The sequence below is a fragment of the Ursus arctos genome, unplaced genomic scaffold (genome assembly GCF_023065955.2).
Source record: "Ursus arctos isolate Adak ecotype North America unplaced genomic scaffold, UrsArc2.0 scaffold_31, whole genome shotgun sequence".
Classification (NCBI taxonomy): domain Eukaryota; kingdom Metazoa; phylum Chordata; class Mammalia; order Carnivora; family Ursidae; genus Ursus; species Ursus arctos.
Window position 1 is genome coordinate 13,966,711 of NW_026622997.1, and position 27,813 is coordinate 13,994,523.

At 38.3% G+C, this 27,813-nt stretch overlaps 1 protein-coding gene and 1 long non-coding RNA gene across 2 annotated transcripts in view; one reads left to right on the forward strand and one right to left on the reverse strand.

The window, feature by feature from the left end:
* The window catches only part of LOC113264239 (uncharacterized), a gene marked incomplete at its 5' end in the record, with an annotated part of 288,777 nt that overhangs the window by 16,724 nt on the left and 244,240 nt on the right, over positions 1 to 27,813 (reverse strand). The gene's annotated exons all lie outside the window — the stretch shown is intronic.
* On the forward strand, positions 7 to 20,883 carry LOC123001709 (uncharacterized). Its single transcript, XR_006410900.3, has 3 exons — positions 7 to 160; positions 19,441 to 19,507; positions 20,138 to 20,883. It is a non-coding gene; the product is annotated as an uncharacterized LOC123001709 (long non-coding RNA).

The following is a 27,813-nucleotide window of genomic DNA, read 5'->3' on the forward strand; positions in this document are numbered from 1 at the left end:
CAACTCAGTCGCTTCATTTCTAGGAGAGCCCAGAGTGAGTTAATAGATCTATTGAGACAAGTGAGTCGAGAGACTACACATACAGGACACATCTGAGGAGCTCAATCTGGAGGCATTGAGGAAGCTGAGAGGAACCCACAAAACGCCAGACCCGCAAACAGTAAGCCTTAAATGAAGTTCATCGTTCAGCAGGAAAACAAGTTAAGGGCGGTAATTCAATGGTAGACGAAGCAGGCCGGAACAGGTTCAAATGCTGCATATTTCACAACAGAGCTTAATTAAAACAGGACTATGAGGCTGTTAATTGCATTATAATAGTTCAGCGTGAAATTAGGTCTGATGTGAACGTCCTTATAGTGGATTTGTTTATGTTATTATAATTACACAGTGGTACACAGATTTACTGCATAGATACATTTTTAACAGGCCAGCTTTTGGGTGGATTTCTTTTCTTTCCTCACTGGAATTTGCACTCTATTTACAAGTGTGGAAAGTCGGCAAGAGGGAACCAGGGTCAGGAAATGAGGTCATACTGGATGATCTACTCGGTCTCCTGTGGATTTGAAGCTTCAAACTCCAAATAAGTTGTGCCTCGATGATGGTGACTTTATTCACCATTTCTCTGGGAGAGCACGTGTCATTTAAAAAACTGGGTCTCTGTAAACAATGGGTGTCTTACCCAAAAGTGCTTTATTTTGTCTTAGAAAACAATGCCTTCCTTTAGAATCAGTGAATGCAAATCTATGACTAATCTTGTGTCTGTAGTTCCCCAATATCATATATCCTGGTATAAATAAAAAATGTCAACATTTCAAATATTTGGCTTTAGGAAAAGATGGCAACTCCTGTTCACAGGATGAAGAGACATAGCAGAAGTTGGTTTGGTTTTCCAAATAAAAATGGATGCTCTGGGGCGCCTGGGTGGCATAGCGGTTAAGCGTCTGCCTTCGGCTCAGGGCATGATCCCGGCATTATGGGATCGAGCCCCACATCAGGCTCCTCCGCTATGAGCCTGCTTCTTCCTCTCCCACTCCCCCTGCTTGTGGTCCCTCTCTCGCTGGCTGTCTTAAAAAAAAAAATGGACACTCTCCTTGACTCATCCATAGTTTCCACTTTTTGGACAAAGACATACTCGGTTCACATACGAATCTAACCTGTGACCTTTGCCTAAACACTAAAACCTGAGATGTTATCAGATGTTTGGGAGCATAGACTACATATTTGATAATGTTTTCGATTTTCATTGAAACATTTTTATTTCTGCGCAGACTATATACATATATGTATCAGCTATTTGGCACATTTCTTCATTTTGTGTGTTGCTTTGAAATAAAGCAGGAAAAAATTAATAGAAGATTACCTACAAATAAATGAGGTAACTAAGATGATTATGCTTTTGTTGTTTCTTTCTTTAACATAACCATTAGGAGTCTAGAACAAGCACTTAAGTAAATTTGAATCAATTTAGAGAAAGGTAATAAACTATGTTGCATTGCCAGAAAGCCATGATTCTAAACAAAATTACCTGTGGTTAATTTAGGTAGAAATTATGCAGTTTGGGAAAGTTAATGTATCTCTATATGTGGGTGTGTACACATTTTATGTAAGCTTTGCTATTGTGACTTTCTCTAATTTTAAGAACCCCCCCAAATTTTACATCTTGTGTCTGTTTGCAGAAATATATGCTTTTTCATAGCACTACTGCAAAATTCTTAAGAAACACATTAGGAAACCAAAAAGAACGTCACTTCTGGTTATGACATTTTTCAAAGCTCTTGGGAATAGAAATAAATGAAAGAAAAAGTTACAGGTTATTTCATACAAGTAGAAAGTCACAGCCGTTAGCAGTATTCCCTAGGTTTTTGCTTGTACATATGTATGCAAACATTAATACTAGCACCAATATGACTACAGGTGAGCACTTACAGATTTGTTTCTGAGAGAGCACAAGCATGGAGCAACCCCACCACCCCACTTCTGACTTTTCCTGTGCATGGGAAGCACTGGGTTCCAATAGGAAGAGAGGACGCTAAGGTGAAAACATTCCACTACAAATCTGGAATCAGGAGCAGAGAAGAGATTCAAAAGGTGACAGAAAGGAGAAAGGTAAGGAAAAAAACCAAAACTTTGCTTCAGCCGCCCACTGCCTTTGGAGATAAATCCCACAGGTGGCAAATGCATTTGTTTAAATGGAAAGTAATTATAATGACGTGGCTAGCAGTATTTTCCACTCATATACTCCACTCTCTATAGATGCAGAAAAGAAAAAAAATGTTTAATTTTATGGTCAGATTGCATAAAATATATAAACCATGGCCAAAGAATTGCACCATATACTCAAATCTTCAAATATAAAAGGAGCCTCTTTCTTCTCCTGAGTTCCACAAAGAAAAAAACAAAACAAAACAAAACAAAAAACCCATGAAATTATCTATGATCTAGTATTTTAGTTTCTGTTCCAAAAGAACTCGAGACAAATAATTGGACTGATTAGTTAAGATAGCCAGTTTTAGGCCAATTAACAGAAGGAAAGAAATTGGAAAAAAAAATATATATATATACATATATATATATATATTTATTTATTTATTTATTTATTTTTTTCCTTTCCAGATAGCAGCCTTGCAATATGACACATAGACCGGCTAGAGTTTACACAAGCCCATCAATCCGACTAAGTCACTAAATCATTGATAAAATGAGCTTCAAGTATCTAAAAGTATGAAGATTACTTGTTCTTTTTAAAATATTTATTCAACCAGCTCCTCTACCTTTGCTTTGATGTGCCGTGAGCTCTTGATCAGGAAATTATTCATCCAAAAGTGTGGCCACCACCATACTGGTGACTGATTTCTTGGTTCTTTTTTTTTTTTTTTTAATTTATTTATTCGACAGAGATAGAGACTGCCAGCGAGAGAGGCAACACAAGCAGGGGGAGTGGGAGAGGAAGAAGCAGGCTCACAATGGAGGAGCCTGATGTGGGGCTCAATCCCATAATGCCGGGATCACACCCTGAGCTGAAGGCAGATGCTTAACCCCTGCGCCACCCAGGCGCCCCGATTTCTTGGTTCTTATCCCACCCCTGTAGTTTGATTTTCTCTAGTGGCAGAAAAATACCAAAGTCTAAGACAAGCAAAAGATGGAGGGAGAAGTTGTCTTTATATGTATGTGTGTATGTGTAAATGTTTTATTTTATATACAGGATAAATTACTCCCAAAAGGTAGTGGCCCAAATATTTTTGCATCAACTACAATGAACAAAACTGTATACATTAGAATTTCTTTATACCCTAACCAATTTTTTTTTCCTAAATCTTAGTTAGGTAGTATAAATTGGCTGAAAATCTAGGAGAGAGATTTGGCAGCAGCAAGGGTGAATTTACCAAACACTGAGCCTGCTCCTACATGAGCTCTTGCAATGGGTATTGTAATGAATCATTCCTAGACACCTACCAGCTCACTCCCTTCTTTTAAAATGCTCCTCAAATGTCCCCTTATCAGTGCATCTCTGCTGACCACCCCCCCCGTATGAAATAACATTTCCACCCTCAGACATACCCTATGCCTTATTTTCATCATAACACTTACTAAAAGTGTTGCTAGCAACCATACTATAGATTTACTAGTTTATTGTCTGTCTTCCCACATGCAAACGTAAGCTTCGCTTCGTGAGAAAAGGGAATAGAGCCTGGCTTATAAGGGGTACTAAATTTCTATTTGTTGAAGGCATACATAAATGAATTAAGTGATTTGAACTGATTCAGTATTGAAGGCAGCCTGTTTTTGTTTTCTTTCGCTTTGTTTTTTGCATGACTATCATTGAAACTACTGAAATGGGTTCATTTTTGCCAACTCCGAAACGGATATGCAAAACAACTGCTCTTTTATGTCATTTAAAAAAAATACTAAGACCACACCTTCAGAAGTATCAGTGAGGTGAACTCTCCACCAGCTTCCCGAAGTGCAAGTTGTAACTCCTTATTTCCTAATTTAGTGAAGTTTGTTCAGGTGCTCTTATCACATCATCCTCCTACTCCACCCACAAGCCAAAGATTGCCTCTGTCCTAACTCTCCTGGAATAATACCCCTTTGCACGCATATGAACCTTTACTCCAAAGCTACAATGCATTATGATGATGAATTGCCTTACTAACAGCCCAACAAGTAAAGAAATATTATTTTGATTGGAATGGTAGTGATTTAATGGGGGGGGGGTGTGTATTTAATTTAATACCTTCCTCTTACAGGACCAGGGAATGTTTTCTGGTTGTTTTGCACAACTCTAAAAGAAATCAGAATGTGTCATTTGTGCTTTAAAACTAGGTCTTTTTTCAGAGCGCCCGGGTGGCTCAGTCAGTTGAGCATCCCACTCTTGATTTCTGCTCAGATGGTGATCTCAGGGTCCTGGGATGGAGCCCCTTGTCAGGCTCCCTGCACAGCGGGGAGTCTGCTTGTCTCCCTCTCTCCCCCACCCCCACCCAGGCTCGAGCTGGCTCTCTCTCTCTCTGAAATAAATAAATAAATCATAAAAAAAAAACCTAGGTCTTTTTCATCATTCAGAGATGTTTTTGAGCCACGCATTCAAGCCAGATGTCATGAGATACACAGGTTAAATCCTATTATCTTGGGAAGTGAGACGCAAATGTAACTACCTCTCATTTACAACTAAGAAGTTTTAAATGCCCTACGAGAGACCAAAATTCTAAAAGATTTGAGGAGGGATAAATCATATGTGTAAGTAATGACAATAGGTGCTTATGTTGGACATTTCACCTTGGCTGAGATTTGGAAGGATCAAAAAATCTCTACATGGAAAGATACAGAATTTTGTCTTGAAAAATAAAAGAATGGGGGAAATTGGCATTCATCTTTCAACCAAACTTCTAGTTTAGTGACTTTCAGTGAGTCTAAGTTTCCAGAATGTTAACAGCTTTTGAGATTTCACGAGATTTTGTCAGTTTCCTGATTTCATCATCACACTTATCCTTTTGTTCTGAATGTAGTTCTTTCTTTGAGCATGAAATTTCCGGGGCAGAATAAAAAAAGAAGGAAAAGAGCATATAGAAGATTGATCACAGCAGTAGCTATTTGGGGAAAGATTAATTAAGAATAAGAATTATAAATAATACTTATTTAGGACTCATTATATAAAAGGCTCTGTTCAAAGCACATTCATTCATTCAACATTCACTGAAATCCTATCTCGTACCAGGGGAATGTGAAGACACAGAACTGAACCAATAAGACAAAGTCCTTGCTCTAACTCAGATAACATTCCAGGGGAAGAAAACATATGATATGTAACTGAATGTATCATAAGTGCTACAGAGTAAAAGGAAACAGGGTAGGGGATGAGGCAGTGGGTGGAGTGGGGACCATAAAGGGCTACTTTGTTGCTATTTTTTATTCAGAACTTCTATTTCATTCAGGGAACATGTCTGAGAAGGAGACAGTGGAATAAGTGAATGAAGTGAAGGGGTATCAGTCATGTATGTAAGTGGGAGAATAGTGTCAGAAGAAGAAACAGCAAGTACAATGGCTATGAGGGGCACACACTTGCCTTACGTTCAAGGAAAAGCAAAGAGTCCAAAAAAACTGAAGCAAAGTGAGCAAGGGGAGAAAAAGAAGGTACGATCAGAGTGGTGGGAGTCCAGGGCAAGAAACCAAGCATTTAGGGATATGAAGACCACTGAAGAATGATGGCTTGTATACTGATTGGAGAGAAATCATTGAGTATTTGTCAACAGTGGAGTAACATCTATGATGTTGTAGAAAGAATCACTCTGGCTGACCTTGAGGGTTAAGCTGAGGATGGGGACAATCCTGTGGATCAAATAGTGTTTCCTTAAATGATATTTAAGTCTTAAATCCCAGTACCTATGAATGTGAACTTACTTGGAAATAGACTCTTTGTAGTCCGTCAAAATGAAGTCAGTAGGGTGGGCCCTAATTCAATATAACTGTGTCTTTATAAAAACGGGGAATCTGGGGGCCCCTGAGTGGCTCAGTCAGTTAAGCGCACCCAACTCTTGATTTTGCTCAGGTTATGATCTCAGGGTTGTGATATCAAGCTGTGCGTTGGGCTTCCACACTCAGCTCGGAGTCTGTTTCAGTTTCTCTCCTTCTCTCTCTGCCCCTACCCCCCCCCCACTGGTGCATGCACGTGCACTCTCTCTCTAAAACAAACAAACAAACAAATAAATAAATTTAAAAATGGGGAATCTGGACACAGAGACAGACATGCACACGCAAGGAGAATGCCACATACACATGATGGCAGACATTAGGTTGATTCATCTGCAAGCCAAGGAATGCCAAAGATGGCCCCCAAACTGCCTGAAGCCAGGAGAGAGGCATGGAACTGTGAGAAGGAATCAACCGAGCCAACACCCTAACTTTGGACTTCTGGCCCAGGACTGTGAGACAGTACATTCCTATTGCTTAGGCTGCCTACTCTGTGGCACTTTGAAATGGCAGCCCCAGAAAACTAACACAGGCAATGACCCACTTTACATGAATTACTGCATTTAATTCTCTTTATAAACCTAGGTGGTTACTACCCCAAATCTCGGGTGAAGAAAGTGAAGCATGGAGAGGGGGTGTCAACAAACTTACTTAGGATGAATTAGTAAACTGTAGGGTCAATTACGGTTACAAGGACATCTAACTCCAGAACCCAGGCTTTTAAACTCTGTCTCTATTGCTTCTCTAAGGACACGTTTTAAAACTGTGAAGTGGGTGGAAAATATTGTTGCCGAAGTGCCCACCCTTTCAGTGAAGCTAGGAAATTGTATTCATTTTATACCATAAATAGCTTTATCTGCATTTTTTATTATTGAAGCTGAGAGATGGGGAACAAGTGTTTGGAGAGGGCTTAGCTGTAAAGAAATAGCCCATCTCCTTGTTTATGTTGGGGTTTTTTGTTTTTTGTTTTTTTTAGGATTTATTTATTTATTTATTTATTTATTTATTTATTTGAGTGAGAGAGAGAGAGCAGAGCGAGTGAGAAAGAACAGGAGTTGGGGGGCGGGCAGAGGGTGAGGGAGAAGCAGGCTTCTCGCTGAGCAGGAAGCCTGATGTGGAGCTCGATCCCAGGACCCCAGGATCATGTCCTGAGCCCAAGGCAGATGCTTAACCGACTGAGCCACCCAGGCGCCCTTCCTTGTTTACTTTGACGAAGAATAACACCCGTGGAAACCTATATTGTGCCCTGCCTCAGTCACCAGTGAACTCTGGGTCTCAGTTTCTTTATTCATAGAATGAGAAAATTGGATGAAAGAATTTCTTTCTTTTTTTTTTTTTTTAAGATTTTATTTATTTGACAGAGAGAGACAGCAAGAGAGGGAACACCAGCAGGGGGAGTGGGAGGGGGAGCAGCAGGCTTCCCGCTGAGCAGGGAACCTGATAAGGGGCTCCATCCCAGGACCCTGGGATCATGGCCTGAGCTGAAGGCAGACGCTTGACGACTGAGCCACCCAGGTGCCCCAATGAAAGAATTTCTAAGGCATCTTCCAGGTCTAAGAGCCATACATTTTGTATCCTTTTTTTTTTTTTTGATCCTTCTGTAAATTCTACATCTGTTTCTTTTTAAGTTTAAAAATACCTCCTGTTGGGGCGCCTGGGTGGCACAGCGGTTAAGCGTCTGCCTTCAGCTCAGGGCTGATCCTGGTGTTATGGGATCGAGCCCCACATCAGGCTCCTCCGCTATGAGCCTGCTTCTTCCTCCCCACTCCCCCTGCTTGTGTTCCCTCTCTCGCTGGCTGTCTCTATCTCTGTCGAATAAATAAATAAAATCTTTAAAAAAAAATACCTCCTGTTGAAGACAATACTGACATAATGTGGAAGAGCTACTGCATTATAGAAACCTAGCTTACCAGTGCCTCAATGTTGCAATTGCATATTCCATGACACAGAATGCTTAGACTTATTAACGTGGTTAATAGAAATTGGTCATGTGGTATCTCTTGGTTTCTAAGAGACTGACCCCATAGTAATGCAAAATTGTATACATGTTTATTTGTCATTTATTCTTATTGGGGTTCCCTATTCTGAGTTTACATTAAAAATTTTAAAGAGCAAATAAGGAAATATTGAACAAATGTTTCCCTCCAGTTCTTTTCTTACACCCAGGCCAAACCCAAAACACCTTCAAAATACAAACTTTCGGTTGTTGGATTACACACTGTGTGATCATAAGTCTGGAAACATAGATAATATTACTTTATTTATTTTAATATTAATAAACCATTGATTTTTGCTTATGTTTCTGGCTTTCATTCTTTCTTATCTCTGGAAAGTAGTCTTCTACAATAGTCATGAGAACAAAATTCTAGATTTGTATTCTTATCACTTGGGCAAATTCTTGATTTCTCATTTTCCTCAGTGATAAAATGGAGTTATGTAATTCAGTGATTTCTACAAGAATTTCAATCTCTGAAATACAGTAAAATATTGGAGTAATAAATATGCAATAAAATGGGAATACATTAAAAAAAAAATCCAAGACTGAGGGATAGGACTTTCTATAAGTCAGTATTTTCACTCTTTCAAGTTTCTAGAGATCAGCAAATCATGATAAACTTATTTTTTAACAGAATTTTTTTCTTCAGCTTTGCTGTAATCTGAAAGAGTACAATGCCAAAATATGTAAACACAACCCATCAGTGTGTCCATCTTAGGAGCCAGAAATTCAAGGACCACGATTACCAAGCATTTCTCACATAGAATCTAGAGGAAATAAACTTCCAAAATTTTAGCTAAAATTTAGCATGAAACTAATCTGCTGTAAAATTCTACTGAGTGCACACCAGGCAGTCAGCATCTCTCTCTATACAAAGAGAATGGACCACCAGACTTGTAAATTGTTTATTTCGCGTGACATACGGTGACATGCAGCACGATTTAGTTTCTTTCATTTATTCAGTTAACTTGAGGTGAGACTGGCAAATGATTGAGCGGTTAGATAAGAGTGAGACCTCCGTGTGTACTCGCACTCTCTGTCTCCGTGTGTGTGTTTTTGTCTCTGTCTCTCTTATAAACACACACACACACATAAGTATATACAACAGAGCACCTCTATTTTCTGGATAATTACAAAATGCTATAATCCAGATTTTAAGCAATGTCAGATTGAAATAATATTTTAGTAAGCACCTTTTTGTAATCTTTTATTTTTTTAATTTATTTATTTATTTTAGAGAGAAAGAGCATGTGTGGGGGAGTGGGGTAGCAGAGGGAGAGGAAAAGAGAGAATCTCAGGCAGACTCCACACTGAGCATGGAGCCCAACACAGAGATCGATCTCATAACCCTGAGATGATGACTTGAGTTGAAATCAGGAGTCAGATGCTTAACCAACTGAACCACCCAGGCAGCCCTGTTTTTTTTTTTCTTTTTTAAGATTTATTTAGTAATCTTATACTAGCAGTTTAATACTATCTCTGTCAAAACTACAGCTTTATTTTTTATCAACAGCTGATCAGCAACTGAGTTTTGTCCAGCTGTCAGGTTATCTGTCAATTCTCGTAACATCTTTTATTTCTCTTAAGTCTACTAAGAGACCAAAACTGTCAAATAAGACATTTAGTCTACCCATTTCCTTTATAAAAAAGGAGGCATAGAGGAAATAAAATGCATGCCCTAATTCTCACTACAACATATAATTTTCAAGATGCGAAAGAATTGCAAATAAAATGATAACTGACAGAAAATATACCTCCATATTTTTCCAAAACATTTGTTATAATTCCTTAGAAGCCATAAGAATATATTAATATCTCTTAAACAATGGGAAAATTAAATTTTTAAAGACATATAAGCTGATTATTAAAAATTGATTGTAAAACAAATAAGTTAAAATTAATGAAGTTGTTAAATTGCTTTACTATTTCAGCTGAAAGGCTTTGTCATTAATTTAGCTTTTGTTAAATTAGCTCAATGAAAGGATATTTACATACTTTTAAATTGTTTATGCTACAAATGTCCAACTGAAATTTACCAGTGATTTTGTGGTATACTATCTTGAATTCAGGCAGGAATTGGCTTGTGGAAGAAACAGGTATTTGAGAAGACTAAGCTAAAGATTGGCTTGAGATTTACAAACTGGGGGAAAAGAGCAACTAGGGAATCAATTCACCCCTGGAAATCCTTTAAGAGATAGCTGGGAAGGCTGGGCACAGAGTGCATGAGGCATGACTATCTCCGCCACACTTCTAGTGATGGCTGTGCAGGGGTCTTCAAATAGGCAGAGGCAATTACTCTTTTGAATCTTTATATTTCAGGTGCTTTTAATTCTAAGGTCAACTCAGGGATACACAGAGTTTAATAAGCACAGCGCTCAACAGATGAATGTATCAGTGACTGTTTATGTATAAGAAACAGTCGAAAACAGTAGATTCGGGATTATAAGGTACTTTATATCTTTATCCCTAAAGTTACTTTAGGTAACTGCTATTGGATTGTTATAGGAATTCATAGAGACTATGTGTTCCCATGCATTTTCTGCCTATTAAAGAAATGATTTTTTTTTTTTTTTTTTGTAGAGATTAGGGTATGGGGAAGAATGAGGAAAGGGTAGTTGAAAGAAAAATAGATGGAATAAGTTGGGGAAAGTGGTAAAAGCTTATTATTATAGGCATCATTTAATGTAATTATTATCACAAGTATCAAGCAAAAGATAGCAAGAAGAATAAGGAAAAGGTGAAGTTATTCTGAAGAAAAATCAACCCAGTTACTTACGAGGTGGAAATTCTGAATATAACCAAATGATTCGTCTTCAAATATGATATCTCTAATGGGAAAAATATCCCAGGAGGAGGCTAAGAATGACACTGGTTGATTAAAAACAAGTAGTTGTGGGTTGAAAACTGTATATGCTTTTCCATAAGGGAAAGAAACAAGGCAGGCTACAAAGGGTGAAGTTCAGAGTTTTGGAATTAACTGGGCATCAACAAAGATTTCTCATGGGATAGAAAAAAGAAAGACAGACGCAGAAAGCACACAAGTTAGGAAGAAATGAGCATTTATAGAGAGGAGATGGAAGAGCTTAGGGAAAGCTGTCATAAAATACACGTTGCATAATACATGATGAATCAGTTCTATTATTTAACTTTCCAAAAGATGTAACAATACAGAGATATGCTAACCATCATAGTCAGCATTAATTTACAGTGGGAGAAATAATTAGAATCTCACTTTTTCTGAAGAATAGAGTAAAAATGTAAACAATGCTTCCCTCCAGGCAAGTGCTTTATCAAGTTGACAGGTACATTTGAATTTCCATGGGTGGGGGATATAATAGGTTATTTATGTGTCATTTTAATAGAAAGACCCAACCATCAAGATGGACAGCAGACTTTATCAGTACTGCTGTTTGCAACTAATCCTCCAATTTAGTACCCCATGAAAATACCTGCAACAAAACCTGTCCATTTTTCTTTTACACTCCATTATGGAAAAATCAATATGGGCTCTATTCATCACAAATCTCCTGCTTGGCGGGTGCCTGAGCCACAGAATCTGAAAGAACCTGGCAGTTTAGCACTCTGTGTGGCAGGGCCCATTGCTTACGGTTTGATTCGCCCACATTCTGCCACCCACAATGGCCCAGTTGGCCTAGTATGTGTTCTAGATTCTAATACATGTTGGCCGGAGACCCTGAATCTGATTCCTATAAGGTGAACTTCATCTGGAGTTAGTCTTAGAGCCAAGAACAAGAATCGGTTGACTTCCAAACTTGACAGATTTAATTTTAATCTGCTCTTTAACATTCAAGCAGTGAGTAATAACTAGAAATTTAGTAAATAATTCAGTTAAGCAACCCATAAATTAGACAAGGACTCAGTGCTTCACTTTTCAACCAGTATTATAAAAAACATATAGTCTGACTACCTATTTTCCAGGAAAATGATCCTTGTTTGTCCTCTAAAACATCTCTACCAGGTTTGAAATCCAAAATTATATGTTCAAGGGGAAGAATTCTACGATATCCCAATGTAAGTATCCACGAAAAGAATGTCATGGAGTTCACAACTGTCAGTTGTGAAGCTGGACGAGACTATCAAAATATTCAAACTTCAACACCTTCCCTATAGAAGAATCTTGAAGGCAGAAAGTTTATTTGATTCCTCTTTGTATCCCTCCAAATCACCAAAGTTACATCTTGGCCTAGTATTTGCTAGATCAGTGAGTGTCCTACAGAGCAAAAATTCATGTATTTATTTTTGCTATTGGATATGTAAGTGAAAGCTAAACAACAGAAAAATGATAAAAAAACCCATAAATGATTCTTAGACATCAAGATTTTAATTAACCTAAATTTAGGTCAATTGAGTATATTGCTTGGAGCTCTGTACCAGATCCTGCAGACTGGCTCACTTGACTTACACTCCAGACCCTTTATAGGTAGAGAAAACTGAAAACAATGTTTCAGATCCCCTTTCAGCCCCAAGTCCCTTTTATACATTCATTCCTTCTTAAACCAGCCAGGGCTGTTCTGCTCTCCACAACTCACAACCCTGACCAATAAGAGATCCAAGGACTGTCCCAAGATGTTGTCCTAGTTAAGTGATGAACTGCTATTTCCATTTTTAAGTAATAATTTTACATGTCCTTCTGGCTTAAAAGTTGGAATTCTACAAATATCAGCTCACACTATTTCCTCATTAGCAACCTCCCTTAATTTAATGACTTTCTAAAAATCAAGTTACTCTACTTCTATCTCTGCCTTTTTTTTAATCATATCTACACATCTGCAGACATTACGAGAAATAATCCGAGGCAATTTCTAGTTGTGTTGTCTCAACTATGTAATATTTATTGAGCATTCTATTATATTTCAGGCACATGCCCAAAGCATGCTTTGTGAGTAAGGACAGATTCCATGAAAAGAAAAGTTTCTCCAAAATGTGTGTTTCATTTCCATGACGTTTGATTTGGGGGCAAAACGAGCAACCTCGTGTCTTTCAGGGGATAGACCCACCCCATCTGCTGGGTTTGCCTGTCGATGCAGAGGAGTGATTTGGTGTATGGTCTTAAGTCTTGTTGATCACATATCACACAGGCAGAACAGTTGTGCCAAAGGGGCAGAAAAAATTTATCAGTGCACTCTTTTTATTGGTCTCAATTCTAAGGACTGTTTGCTTCCCACAGCTCCTCAGGTGATAATAAAACTGATTCATTTGGAGGCAAATAAATTCTCTGATATAAACAAACTCTTTGAGAAGTGATGTAACCGCTGAAACTCTTTTGATATGTAGATATGTCTCAGATCATACAGGCACACATATTTCCTTAAGGGTTGTATATACACTTCAAAACCATACCAAACAATTGAGCAATTAATTATAATGGCTACTCTTTTCTCTATGATTGTTTTATGCGTTTAATTTTTGTCTTACACTTCTGGCTAGTAAGCTCCTTTACTACGTACTTTATATGTCTTTATATCCTCCAAGGTATTTACTGCCGTGTTGGACAGAGCAGGGGCTCCATAAAAGCCAGACTCACTGTCAAGGATATTTGGCACTCTCAATGATTTTTAAAGATTCAAGCAGGTTCATGGTTCCATGATGCCTTATTAGTAGTATTTTAGTGTCATTTCTCCCTTGCAATGACCTGCAGAAGCTCCTTCATTAAGGAGGCAAAATTGCACATTCAAAACACAACTTCCGGCATAGCAACTGAGCGCTCAGGGTGATCTTGAAGAATTCATGGTCAGTGTAACCACATCAGGAAAGGGCATGAGGGCAAATATAGGACTAGGAGCTTTATCAGTTCACAGCAGATCAGACTTGGATCTGCATCCATTTTTCTGTCTTGATGATTGATAAGCCCTTTTCAAACACTGTTCTATCATAAAATAGCTTACCTTGGATTTTCTAAATAATTCTAATCCCTGCTTTTTCTGTCACGTGAATGGTCAGCGTTGCCTGGACCCAGGTGATGTGTGGTTATTTGTGAGTATGCTGTGTTTCATTCTCATGGGTATTGGAAAGCATGTGTTCCTAAGAAAAGCAAATCCTTTTCATTGAACTATTTTGACAACATTAAGTATAAGATAGCGAAAAAGAACACTTGTTGGTCTCAGACCAGGGTGGTCATGGTTTGAATGGTACTTCATCACTTGAAAGCTATCTGAGCTTTAATTTCCCCATTAGGAAAATGAGACTTACAGCTTACTTTTCAGGGTTGTATTGTGAATACGAAATATGACAAAGCAAGTGAAATTAAGTCAACATTTTATTATCATTATTTTTTTTAAAGATTTTATTTATTTATTTGACAGAGAGAGACAGCCAGCGAGAGAGGGAACACAGCAGGGGAAGTGGGAGAGGAAGAAGCAGGCTCTTAGTGAAGGAGCGTGATGTGGGGCTCGAACCCAGAACACTGGGATCGCGCCCTGAGCCGAAGGCAGATGCTTAACCACTGCACTACCCAGGCGCCCCTATTATCATTATTTTTAAATGATCATCAATATTGGTTAGGAACTAGATCATAGTTAAGTAATTTAGAAAGGAACATGTTGTTAATAAGTCACTGGCTTCCCAAAATGTAAGCATTCAACGCAGGACATTTCAGTTGCAATTTTGTTTGCAAAATAATTTAAAGTAAATGTAGCAAAATGACATTTATAACCTGATTTTTTTTTCTAAGTAGCCTCACCAAAACAATTAGAATCATTATTCCGCTGGTATTAACACGTGATCTCTTTATAAAGGATCTTGGGTTTACGGCCCTTAAGGCAATTGTTTCTTTTATGTATGTGTATTCTAAATATATATTTCAAGACCAAATGTTTTGGGGCGCCTGGGTGGCTTGGTCAGTTAAGCACCCAACTTCAGCCCAGGTCATGATCTCAGGGTTCTGGGATCGAGCCCCGCCTTGGGCTCCGCACTCAGTAGGGGAGCCTGATTCTCCCTCTGCCTCTGCCCCTCCCCCCACTCATGTGCGCTGTCTGTCTGTCTCTCAAATAAATAAATGAAATCTTTTAAAAAAAGAAAAGACCAAATGTTTGTTATGAGTTCAGTTTATATTTTTAGTTGCCGGCTGAACTCTGGCTTTCCTTTACTGAGGCTGTTTGTCCTGGGATCCACACTTACTTATACACCAAGGGTCACTGACGTGCTTCTCCAATGCAAAGGGCCACCTACTCTCAGCGGCTCTTCCTTTAGTGGCATGAAAGAGTGTAGAGGTTTTGCAGTGGTGGTGCTTGTTTTATGCCACCTGCTTGACCCCAGACTCTCAGAAAACAGGGTGGCTAATTCCGACTCAGTTTTAAATAAGCTTCTACATTTTTTAAATTCTGTTTAATGATCACCAGTGGTGATCACTTCAAAGGTGGCTGCTTCAAAAATATATGACCTCTTATATTTCTTTGATTTCTTACCCCACTTGTGCCATTCCAAAGGGATTTAGACACAGAAGCCCTTGCCTGAATTTCTTATCTCAACCACCGTGAGGTAGGCTTCTGAAGGATGTCATATCTCATCACATCAGCTAGGTTGACAGATATCAGATGAAGTGATAAATGAGGAAGCCATCTTTGAAGATTTCTTTAAACTCAGCCCCTTGCCCCTTTAACAGGGTTTTCTAGTGGAGACTGCACACCTACACTTTTAAGTGCAAACAGTAGAAGGAATACTACATTTAAAGGCTAAATCTCATGTTTGTGTTCCTCTGAATGTGTAGATTTCAGTTCAAATTAAAAAGAAGACTGCTCTTCTGTCTTGGAGAGATCCTTTAACTGTACCACTTGCTTATTGAAAGGGACAATATGATTTGTTTGGCAAGGAGACCTCTGAAAAAATCGGAGAAAACTGCTAAGCATAGTAATATAAAGTGCTGTCTCCATTATGTAAAGTAGCATTTTCCAGACTGTGTTCTTCTGGAAAACTATTGTTATATATTTTTTTCTTGAGTTTCATGGCTCTGAGATACTAGGCTGTAGAGTATCTCAGAGATTTACACTGGACACTCCCTATAGGGAAAGAACACTAGGGTGGACAAGACTCCTGGAAGACACGGCCAAAGGAATACGTGAGGATGTTCTGGTTTTGTGAATCCTTGAAGAAGAAGCTAAGCTGTATTCAAACAAACAGACAAACAAAAAACTAATAATTTGTTTCTTTTAGCCAGAATCATATGGACAAATACCACAGAATTAGTGAAGGGAAATAAAAGCATGTTCTGTCTTCATGTCACAGAGATAGATAGAAGTCTCTATATTATTCCTACATTGATCTTAAAGAGATGAGAAAAAGCACATAGGCTCAAGTAATTTTAATCTTAAACTTAGCCAGTTATGAAATAAAAAATAACAGTTATGTGGTACCTGAGTGGCTCATTCGGTTAAGCATCTGACTCTTGATTTCAGCTCAGGTCATGATCTCAGGGTTGTGAGATCAAGCGCTGGGTCAGACTCTGTGCTCAGCGTGGAGTTTGCTTGAGATTCTCTCTCTCCCTCTTCCTCTGTCTCTCCCCTACTTGTGTACACACACTTTCTCTCTCTCTTAAATAAATAAATAAATAAATAAATAAATAAATAAATAAATAGAATCTTTAAAAAATAACAATTGTAATTTATAAATCACTGAGGAAGGAGAAACTATATATATTTCAAATAGCCAAACAACACCGAATCAAGGCAATTTAAAGGAAGATGGAATATCCAACAGTTTATAAAACAAGATGACAGAACCAATTAGCAAATGGAAATTCTGGGAATGTGGAAAATGGTATAAACTCTCTCATTGAGGGGTAGGACTCAAACTAGATTTTAAAAATTCAAATGCAAGCTGCTCACAAGGAAATAAAAAGCAATATGTAAAGGTTAATAATAATAGCATTTTTATTTATTAAGCATTTGCAATGTGCCAGACACTTCTAACTGTTTTAGCAAGATGCCCTCATCCAATATAAGGTAATGCTATTATTGTCATTCATTGTGGATTTCTGCTCTTTCCATCCTAATAGACACAATTTTTATTAAGTGGTCAGCCCTCGCCTTGCAGCCTTGCTCAGGAAAAACTGACCAGACCTCCAGCTTCCATTGGTCTTTACAAGACCAATGAGATGTAATGGGGAGCTAATGAAAAAAGTTTCCATGTTCTTGGACATGAAACATCGTGGTCAGTGGATGTGAAGCTTTAAGCTGCGGTAACTCTCTTACAACAGTGGGTAAAGCCAGCCTGAGAGGGAAACTAACATACAGAAGACACACAGCAGAGGGAATTTTAAAGGAATAAAGTAGGATGATGCCAAACTAATCTGAGTTGGAGTCAACTAGATGATCCTAACTGACATTTTATAAACGAGGAAATGGACAGGGTACTAAGTAGGCAGAATCAGAATTTAAATTCCACTAGTCTTTCCAAATCTACACTTATAGCTAGTATATACCATACTAAGAAAGATTTACAAAAGTATAAAACAATATGTGTAAAAAATACCAACTGCATATCAAATAAGCATTCAAGGTAAATAAATTTACACAATTCCATTTAAAATTGCACAATTGGGGCACCGAGGGGGCTCAGTTGGTTAAGCGTCTGTCTTTGGCTCAGGTCATGATCCCGGGTCCTGGGAATGAGCCCCGCATCCAACTCCCTGCTCAGTGGGGAGTCTGCTTTTCCCTCTCCCTCTCTTGAGCATAGAAAGTTACCTCTGAATCCAACCAGAGTTCCATTAATGGCTTTGTGCCTTGAATAGACCAGAACTTACGAATTCACCTTAAGGAGAGGGAGTTAGCTGCAGTGCCCAGGAGAAAATATGGTGGCTAGTGGAAGCAACGATATCTACTGCCTAGGGGGCGATACTGGGTTTTAAGAAGTGGTACTCAATGGAAAGGAACAGCTGTCTAACACCTGGCAGCCCAAGAAAACCAAGGAAGGAAGGGAGGTGCCTGAGTTGACAGAGCCTACATGTGAACACCGAGGGGATCCCTGAGGATACCACAGAAATAGTACCTGATAGCTTCAAGGAAGGGAGTTTCTATGGCAACAGGATGTATGGCAGATGCAGGCTCTGAAAATGGAGATATTTTATATTAACATAATGACACATAACTTTGTAAACAGATTTGTAAGTCTCGATAAAGATGAAAGTTTTCTGAGAAAATATAAATTCCTCCAAAATTAACCAAAGAAACAATAAGAGGAACACACCAGTAACCAGGAAAGAAAATCAATGTATTAATCAAAAATTATTTTTAAAAGGGCTTTATGCCAGAGCACCTTATTTGCGAATACAGTATTATAACATTTTCAAAAATGGAATTATTCTAATGCTATTTGAGAACTTTCAGACCAGGGCTGCCTGGCTGGCTCAGTTGGAAGAGCTTGCAACTCTTGATCTCACGGTCATGAGTTCAAGGTCCATGCTAGGTGTAGAGATCTCAAAATGAAAATATAATTAATGAATTAATTTATATGCCTGGAATATAGATTCCAAGTTATAATTATTTGGGGGATGAAGGACACTCCTCTATAAGAAAACTATTGGTAAAATATATTCACAAACTAATTTATTCAGGCTGTTCTCACTTTTCCCCGGATTGTGTTAACAAAAACGTATCTTGGACAGAGGCCTTGCTTTGCACACTCACGTAGCATGAATTCCAGTGAATTATGCCTAGTGAAGACTATCTGTAATTTTAAAGCAATTTGTTACAATCCTGATGATATTTTTCTTCGAACTTTGACAAAATGATTCTAAAATTCATCTAAAAAAATAAATATGCAAGCATATGTAACCAGTTTGAAATGGTAGAACGATGAGAATAAAATTCTGTGATTAGATATGAGAATTAATATGGAGCAATTAAAATACTATGTTCTACAAGAATTAATAATGAATGTCATAGAATATTTTGCCCCCAAATAGGTCCCAGTGCACACGTCTTTAATAGTTAAGAGAAACTTGACTGATCATTGAGAAAGTGATGGATTTTTTTACTGGAGTCTCAGGACGCCACACGCACACCAAATACATTCCCAGGTACATCATAGCTTCAAATGTTTAACGTAAAATCAATTTTAAAAAACAAGCAATGATCTTACACTTTATACCAACTAATTTGGAGGTAGAGAGAAAGACCCAGAAGACATAAAAGCAACGCAAGTTCTCAGAAAGAAAAATTTAAGTCGCTAAGAATTAAAGTTCCTTAAAAAAAAAAATCATAGTCATTATTAAAAGTCCAGTGACATACTAAACTGTGTTTGTAATGACAATAATGATGGCCAAAAGAAAAACAGTATAGCTGTAATCAGTAATGAGTTCAACCAACAGAAAAACAACAATTATCCTAAGTGAATAATTCACAGAAGAAATATAAATAAGCATTAAACATGTAGAAAACTCCAGAGTCTTTAGCAAAGAAATAAAAATTAAGATGATGAAATTCTATTTCAGACTGGCAAAGGGTTTGTTTTGTTTTGTTTTAAAGGATAACACTCAGTGATGATGATGATGATGGGTTGCAATGGACACGGCCCTATGCCAGTGGTGATAATGTAAGTTATTACATTTCTAAAGAGTAATTTGTTAAGAAGTCTTTTAAAATCTTATAACTTTTAGGAGTACTTGGGTGGCGCAGCCAGTTAAGCATCTGGCTCTTGGTTTTGGCTCAGGTCATAATCTCAGGGTGGTGAGATCGAGTCCCTCGACCATCTGGGAGCTCAGCATGGAGTCTGCTTGAGATTCTTTCTCCCTCTCTCTCTGCCTCTCCTGCTTGTACCCTCTCTCTCTCTCTTAAATAATAAATAAATCTTTAAAATTTTGTATCTTTTGGTTTGGTAATTATGCTGCTAGAAAATGAACCCAAGACAATTATCACATATGTGGACCAAGACTTACATACAACAATGTTCATTATTATTCATAAAAGTGTAACATTATGGGGGAAAGTACTTAAATGTTAAATAACAGCAAATAAATTATATCAATGTTGCTACTTCCATGCAATGGTTTACTATATAAATAGTGACACCATATTTCCAAGGAACCGCTAATGACATTGGAAAATGCTTTAAAGCACACTGACACATATATACAGTATGACCTAAATTTTGATGAGTTTTGGAAATTAGGAATCATTTTGATTTTCTCCTGATACTTTTTGTCTGCTCTCCAATTTTTCCTAGATTGAGCATGCATTACACCGATCACCAGAAATCCAACAAGCAGTGTTCAAAAATAAACATTTCTCTCAAGAAGCAAAGGTCTTCACTTTGAGGCACTTGAGCGTATTTGTCTAGTTGGAGAAAGAAATCCTGTTTCTTTAAATTCAAGTTCTGTGTTGGGCCGCCACTGGGAGGTTGTGCTGAATTTCCCTCATTAAGCAGTTTCCTAAGGAGAAACCACCTGATCAAGCGCTCGTTGCACCATTTCTTCAGATTTTTAATTTCAAAACATTTCACTTGGCAGAGGCGGACCAGGGAGCCCTGTCGGTGACTGCGGGTATCTGGCAGTGATGAAGGAAGCCAGGAAGGAACGGAGCTCCAGAGCAAGCCAGCACATTTTAATCAGCTTCAAGTCGTGGAAGAGCCAAGATTTACAAGGGCCTTACACCCCTAGGTATAAGCAAAGTGACACACTCCAGTGTAGCTGGGAGGTTTTATGGTGATGTTATCACTCAGAGAACGGAGACATAAAGGCAGAGGAGTGGGAAGAAAAGTACATAATGTTTTCACACACTAAGCTTAATTTCAATATTGTTTTGTGCTCCTGGGGCTTCCTTATGAATGACTGTAAAACTCTATTGTTCTGAAAATTAGCGGATTGCAAGGAGTATAGCACCTTTGGTGGCTCTGGTATATTGGTGGCCTCACCTCACATCAGGGCATGTTAAATGGCCCTAGTTTCAGGGAAATGATCTGCAGAAAATGACAAAAATGAAAGAAAACTAACTTACTTTCTTTCTGTCTTTCTTTCTTTCTTTCTTTCTCTCTTTTTCTTTCTTCTGCATTTGGTGCAAACTACATAGAAAGAAAAGAAAGAAAGAAAGAAAGAAAGAAAGAAAGAAAGAAAGAAAGAAAGAAAGAAAGAAAGAAAGAAAGAAAGAAAAAGAAAAAGAAAGAAAGAGAAAGCACAATGCCAAGAATATTCTAAGAAGTCATGTCTACAATTTAAAAGTAGCTCTAGGTTATTTCTAGCTCCCAGGCCCATTATGTGCTACATGGGGTAGGGTGACACATGCAGTTTTTGAACTTGACAATGTTACACAGAGAGCCTCCCCATAATCCCCCCCCCCATTTCTGAACAATTTCTTGTTGTATTATATATTGTATCTACAGCTGTGCTATGTTCCGTGGCCATAAAACCATCCATTTGTATAATCTCGGGGCAAAAAGCACCACAAAGAGAAGCAATGGGACTGGGAAAATGATCCATCTTCATTTATGCATTTAAAATTTTTCTCGCTGTGAGAGCCTGGTGAGGTGGATATCTTCCTGTGAAAACCACAGAGAGCCAGCTGCCTTTTCCTAGTCCAACAAACATCAGTAGAGACAATAACATTAAGGATTCATAATCCCACATAGAAGAACACCACATTATCCTAACTAAATTTTCTCCTTTCGCGTCCCCAAGACTTATTAATACATGGGATAAAAAGCTATGGGAGCTCCAGCTTCCACAGAGTGGTTGATGGATATCATATTCCAGCTGTTCCATTTGGAAGCTATTGTCCCAGATTCATCAAGTTCTAGTGGAAATAAACGACATGTGACTATCTGATTCTCACAGTTTGTCTGAGCACACTTTCTTCATTTCTCCTCTATTATGCCAAAAATATCACTGAACTCTAAAGTGTTCTCAATTTTCTCCGTTCTCTGGAATTTTATCTCTAGTACGTCGGTGCTTTGCCACCAGCCTATGACAAATACCTCAAATATTTTAACTCCTTTCCTAAGATACACTGATTTGGGCTACACCATCATGCAATCTTCTTTGCTCATTCCTTTTCCTTCACAAAACCCCTACATATTGTCTTTAGGGCTGTGGCTTTTCTCCCGGCCAACTCTCAACCCTCTTTTGACACACTCTTCCTGGACTTTGAATGTTACCTGTGTGTTGATGACTCTCAGATTTGTTATTTTTCTAGACGTCTCCCCTGACCTACAGACTTTGTACCCAACGGACTGACATCTGCGCATGTACAGCTATCGGGCATCTCAAATTTCAAATAGCTGGAAAAGAAGATCAGTTTCCACTCTACTCTGCTCCTTTGAAAAGGGAGTCTTTCTGGTGTTAGCCATCGCCACAGTAAATGGCACCACAGCATCCCCCAACTGCTCAGCTTTAACACCTGGGTGTCACCTTCCATTTCTTGCTCTTCACATTCCAAATCCATCCAATCCATCAAAGTGACTTTATGGAAACCTTTTTTCGTAGCTCATTCACTTATTATTTTCTCTCCTATTACTCTGCTTCTCTCCGGAGAGTCAGAAAAGATACTTCAAAGAGTTGCGGGAATACAACAGGTTTTAGGTGGTGTGGTGGGATGAGAACAAAGGCCATTGGTTCTTCTTGGCATCTTTCCATGCCCTGTGGTCATCGAGGCAATCTTCCTTATGGCCTGGTCACTGCTCACTCTACTGAGGTCAGCAGCTGATGTAACCCATGATAAGGCTGTCTGCCTGGTCAGGGGCCCGTGATGATCTCTACATGATTCAGCCAACCCTCACTTCTTGCTGATGCTGCTGTGACATCCTCTGTGTTTCTGTCATTATCTCCATTCAACCCCTGGTCTTGCCGCCTTTGCCCTGCAGCCTATGCTGTGGTGTGGCTATGGTGGGCCCCCATAAAGGTGCCGTGGAAGGGTTTCATGCCTTGCTACTTAGCTGCCCTTCCAGCTTCTCTCCTCTTTCCAGGTCTGTCCCCATGCTCCCAGGAATAAGGAATCTCCCTCCTATCATATGCTTTGTGTTGTACCTTTCCAGTATTCACTTAAATGTGGGTGTTAAAGAGGCCGTACTTCAAGTCTTCATCAGTTACTTTGCCCCCCTTCCTTTTGGACCAAAGACCAAAACATGAGAATGAGAACCACCTTCTTGGAATGCTTTTGAGGTTCATCTGTGCTATGGTTGATGTTAGTAGTTTAGTTCTTTTTATTGGCGAAGAGTATCTGATTGTTTGAATATACTGAATTTTGCTTGCCCACCACTAGTCGACAGAAATTTGAATTATTTGTATTGTTGGCTATTATGAATAGCATGGCGGAGATGTAAAGATTCATGAACAAAGATATTTTTTGTTTGTTGTTATTTTAGATAGACATACAGAAGTGGAACTTCTGGGTTGTATAATAAATTTAAAGAGAGACATATCTGAGCAAAGATAAGTCCAAAGATCTTTGGACTCATATTCCACTCTATTCTCATCAACTGTGTGACATTTAGAATGTTATCAAAGCTCTCTGTGCTTCCGGTTCCTCATCTATAATGGCACTTATCTAACCGTATGACTCTAGAATTAATAATCCATGCAAAGCACTTGTACATTGCCTCACAAGAGTAAACACTCAGTTAGCTACGACTAATATTCATTCTGAGAACGTAGTGCATTTAATAATTATTTGCTAATTGACCAATCAGTTGAAGACAGCTTTATTGTCTACTCTGCACTGTACATAAAGCTTCTGATATCTAACTTCTATGCAGTGATGGTTCAAATTTCCTCTACCATTTCTTAATCATATGGCCTCTGCTTTGGGATAACTCTATGTGTGATTGACCCTTTGAGAGATTTTATCAAACATCTCATATCAGCAAAGATTCCTCAATAAACATTACATACTTCTTAGAATTTCCAAATAATAAATACAAATAATGGGAATATATGGGCCTCCCATTTCTGGAGTGACTTTTATGAAAGGAAGTTGACACAGTCATAACCTGATTCCCACATGGGACTTTTAATATTCTGATCTCTAACATCAAATAAACCCTGAGGTTTTGGGGGGTTTATTTATTTACTTATTTATTTTTTTAACTACAGGCTGGTGGTCTGTCTGGAATAAACTTTATGTGTGAGGAACAAATAAAATTTTACTTGCTGCTTGCAGACTAAATAATTCTTTTAAAGAAGAAAGTTTATTGATGTCGTAAGCAACACGATGCCTCTCGAGACGAGGGATGACCTGGCTAAAAGCACCTCGCCGCCTCCCTTCCCCTCTTCACATTCTTTTAATTAAGAAACCTGCTGATGAAAGGTTCATTAGCAGGCACATTTCCTATTCTTGGAAAAATAAGGTTATTTAAAGAAATCTAACAGGCTCAACATGTCATGTTAAATATGAGCGCCTCCTCCTTTGTGCCTCATCCTTCAGGTAGTGTATTGAAACCTTTCATTTCTTCAATTGTTCCCTCACTAGGATCCAACAGTATGGTAGCTCTACCTCCCCCTGATAATATGAATATATCATTCCTATTGTAGGAATGTCATAATTACTTGGATGATATTGCTCTATCACTGAGCCTGTCATGGCGTAACTCTGTTCCCAGAAAGAAAAATAAACCACATTTCTTCCTAAATTCAGATTATTCGCCCTGTCAGTCACCACAGTGTTGCAAATCACCCTGGGGGTTGGGGGGGGGGTGAGGTAGGGAATGTGTCCTCAGACCAGAAAACAGAGCTCAATAAAGATCCTGGTCTGCTACCATGAAGGGCCCTAGGAGATTATTTCCAATCTTATTGGTTGTAAAGAGTTTCCTTTGTTTAGCAGCAAACTGGGAGTTAAGAAACAGGGAAATAGGAAGTTCCTAAAAATTTATACGGGCTCTCCAGAGTAAAGGTGTGATGCTGTGTTTCCGAAGTGATGTTTAATAGGGCAGGGTCTTCCCGCTGAGTAAATTAGCTAAGGTGGGGTCGTAAACTGGTTTGTAAGCTCGAAACTTTTTTATATTTCATCTTGTTTCCCTGTTGTTCCAAATATTTAGCCCATTCTTTTGTAAGTTAAGGGTACTTGGGCTATGTGGAAGGATCCAAGGAGAAGAAAGCTTATCCACACTTCTGTTGGAGTTTGAGAATGGGAGGAAGAAAACTCTGTGTTTCAGCCAGCAGGCGCAGCAGTGATGCTGGTGAGTTTCCTAAAGGGGAAATGACACCAAAGAGGACGTTTCTGGAGTCACACGATTCAGCCACTGTCCCTATGTGGAAATTAGTGTTTCTATGGTAAAATCTTCTGGGTTTTCTGTGTGACTTTTAAGGAGGAAACAGTTTATCTTAAACCACTCCTATCCGATGTGATCCCTGACCCTTCAACTCCTATAGAACTGACTCCTTCTTATATTAATAATTTCTTCCCATTGTTTTCCATTTCTTAAAATGCTTATAGTTTCTATCTACTCTAATAGATTGGCACTTTCGTTGAAGTTAAGAATGTGACTTAAAATTTACTATTTCTCATACTGTGGTGTGTGATACACGTATTCAACATTTTGAAAAAGTGGGTTGTAACCTAGATTTTTAAAACTTATTGTAATGTTTACTTTAATAGCCTAAAAGTCATAGTTCAAATTACATCATATTCAACAAACTCGTGACCTTTGTTCTCAACTCTTTTGTGAAAGAGACTTTCATGCTATTATGTATAAATTCCAACACTGTGGAGGAAAGAAAAAGAACACACGTACTGGAATCAAAAATCCCAGGCTTTCAGTCCAGGCTTTGCCTCCTACTACAAACTATCTCCAAGCCTTGTTGCTGCTCTGACGTCTTCATTTAATGTTAAATAGAAAAATAAAACCTTTCCCTTAAAAGTATGGCATTTGATTGAAATTAGATGTGTGGAAGTGCTTTATTAAATTATTTATGGTAGTAGTAGACACGGTAGCAGCAGCTTTGTATTAATAATTATAGCAGGACCTAGAAAAGCACTTTTATAGGGTTAGCTGGAGAAGATGTTCTTTAATAGGGGGATATAAAATCATTTCAGATCAAATATTAAATGTTTTAAAAGGAAGTAATATAATACACCCTTGATGTACCTTATAATATAAACCAGAATACTTAGAGTCACATTTAATTATACCAAAGAGCTTAAAAAGAATGTGCAAATGAGGATCCCTACAAATTACAAATTAAGAAAATCTAGTACTTTCCTTCTTCCTTTAAGAAGGCCTTGTCATTTAGTAAAAGAAAATATTTCAGTGATTTAGTTAGTGATAAATAAGTAAGAGAAAGCGAAGGATAAAGATGAAAAAAAAAAAATCCCCAAACTAAGACTGGAAGTCTTTTCTCCTCCAGTGGGTCGACTCTATTCCACATCCTATGTCAGATACCCAACCTATTGTTCAAAAACTGTTCTTAAAAAGAGTCACCTATGCTTGCAATGAAGCTTCCTTGTTTAAACTAAAACTGAATCATGAGGGCAGTGCTAATGTTTCAAGTCTGGCTGTTTCACATACAAAAGTACAAGCGTACTTTTCAAGACCAAAGCTTCCAAACATCCAAGGAATTGAAATCCTCAGTGTGCTTTTACGTAACCTACACCTTGCTTCACAAGCCGTCGTTTATAAAGCCACGATGAAAAGAACAAGTCTATAAACCTGTGCTAAATGGCAGGAGTTTTGAGCTCCCAGGACCTCAGACCTGCAGTTTATGCAGTGATTTATATCTAGTGGAATTAAGAAAACGTATAAATGGAGGAGAAAAGGAGGGAACACTCAAAAGGGTGTGCGTGTGTTTTATGTATTATCATAGAAAGGAGGTACTCAGAGGAATCAGGAGATTCAGAAGAAAGAAGCTTGGAGAACTTTGGTCAGGAAACCACTTCACTTGACTGTGGCAAAAAAAAGAAAAAAAAATCATGTGGTATCTGTAAATACACTAAAAACCCTAGAGCAGTATGGGGCCAGAGAAAGCACTTAGGGAGAGGCAACTGCAGATTTTCTATAATCATAAGAGGGAATTAGTGGCATCTTTAGCTTGGGAGTGGGCTAAGGTATATATTTTGAATCTGCAAGTAGCTTTGTTAAGCACATATTTTTGGAGGGGTGTACGGGGGTGAGAGGCTAATGAGATTATCGGCAAGAGGTCACATCACCACTGCATTAAAGGATCTTCTTCTGTATTTAAAGGTGAAGAGACTGAAGACAGATGTACTAGCTGATTTCATGCATTTTAATGGGTATTTCTTTTTTTTGGACATCGAAGCCAACACACTGGCTTTTTACGCTACATGTTTTCTTCATTGACACAAGGATATAAGATTGCTGAAAGCAGAGACCAGGAGAGAAAGCCTGTAAAGTTCTACTATCCAGATTCCCAAGCCCATTTTATGAGATGTCTTGACTTCCAATTACACAGTGACTCCGTCCGAATGACAACAGTAAAGGCAAAAGACCCTCGGTTGATTTATTTTCTTTGCACAGAATTGGCAATTCTTTTGATATTGAGTTTCAGTCTTATAATTGTTTTTTGTGTATGTGAATAAAATAACATGGTTGTTAGTCTACTTTCTATGATCTTTTTGTTTCCGGGAGATAACTTACTCTATTACTACTACTACTACTATTATTATTTACCTAACAATGTTGAGACACATAAAGCATTAACATGACTTTGAAATCTCCCTCCATTAAAGTGATAGGATTGAGGTGCAATATTGTATTCTGGTCCTTTAAGTGGCCTTCCAAGACCTGGAAAAGTATCCCTAACCATAGGATCCTCATCAAGGTCTTCCAAGTATTCCCTTACTGGATCTTACCACAGGAACAGGCTCAGCTCCTGATCAGTGTTTTGGGAGCAATATTATAATTCCAAGTTGATCTTGAATAAGAAACTGGAAAACCCACTCCGTCACTCTTGACTGTTG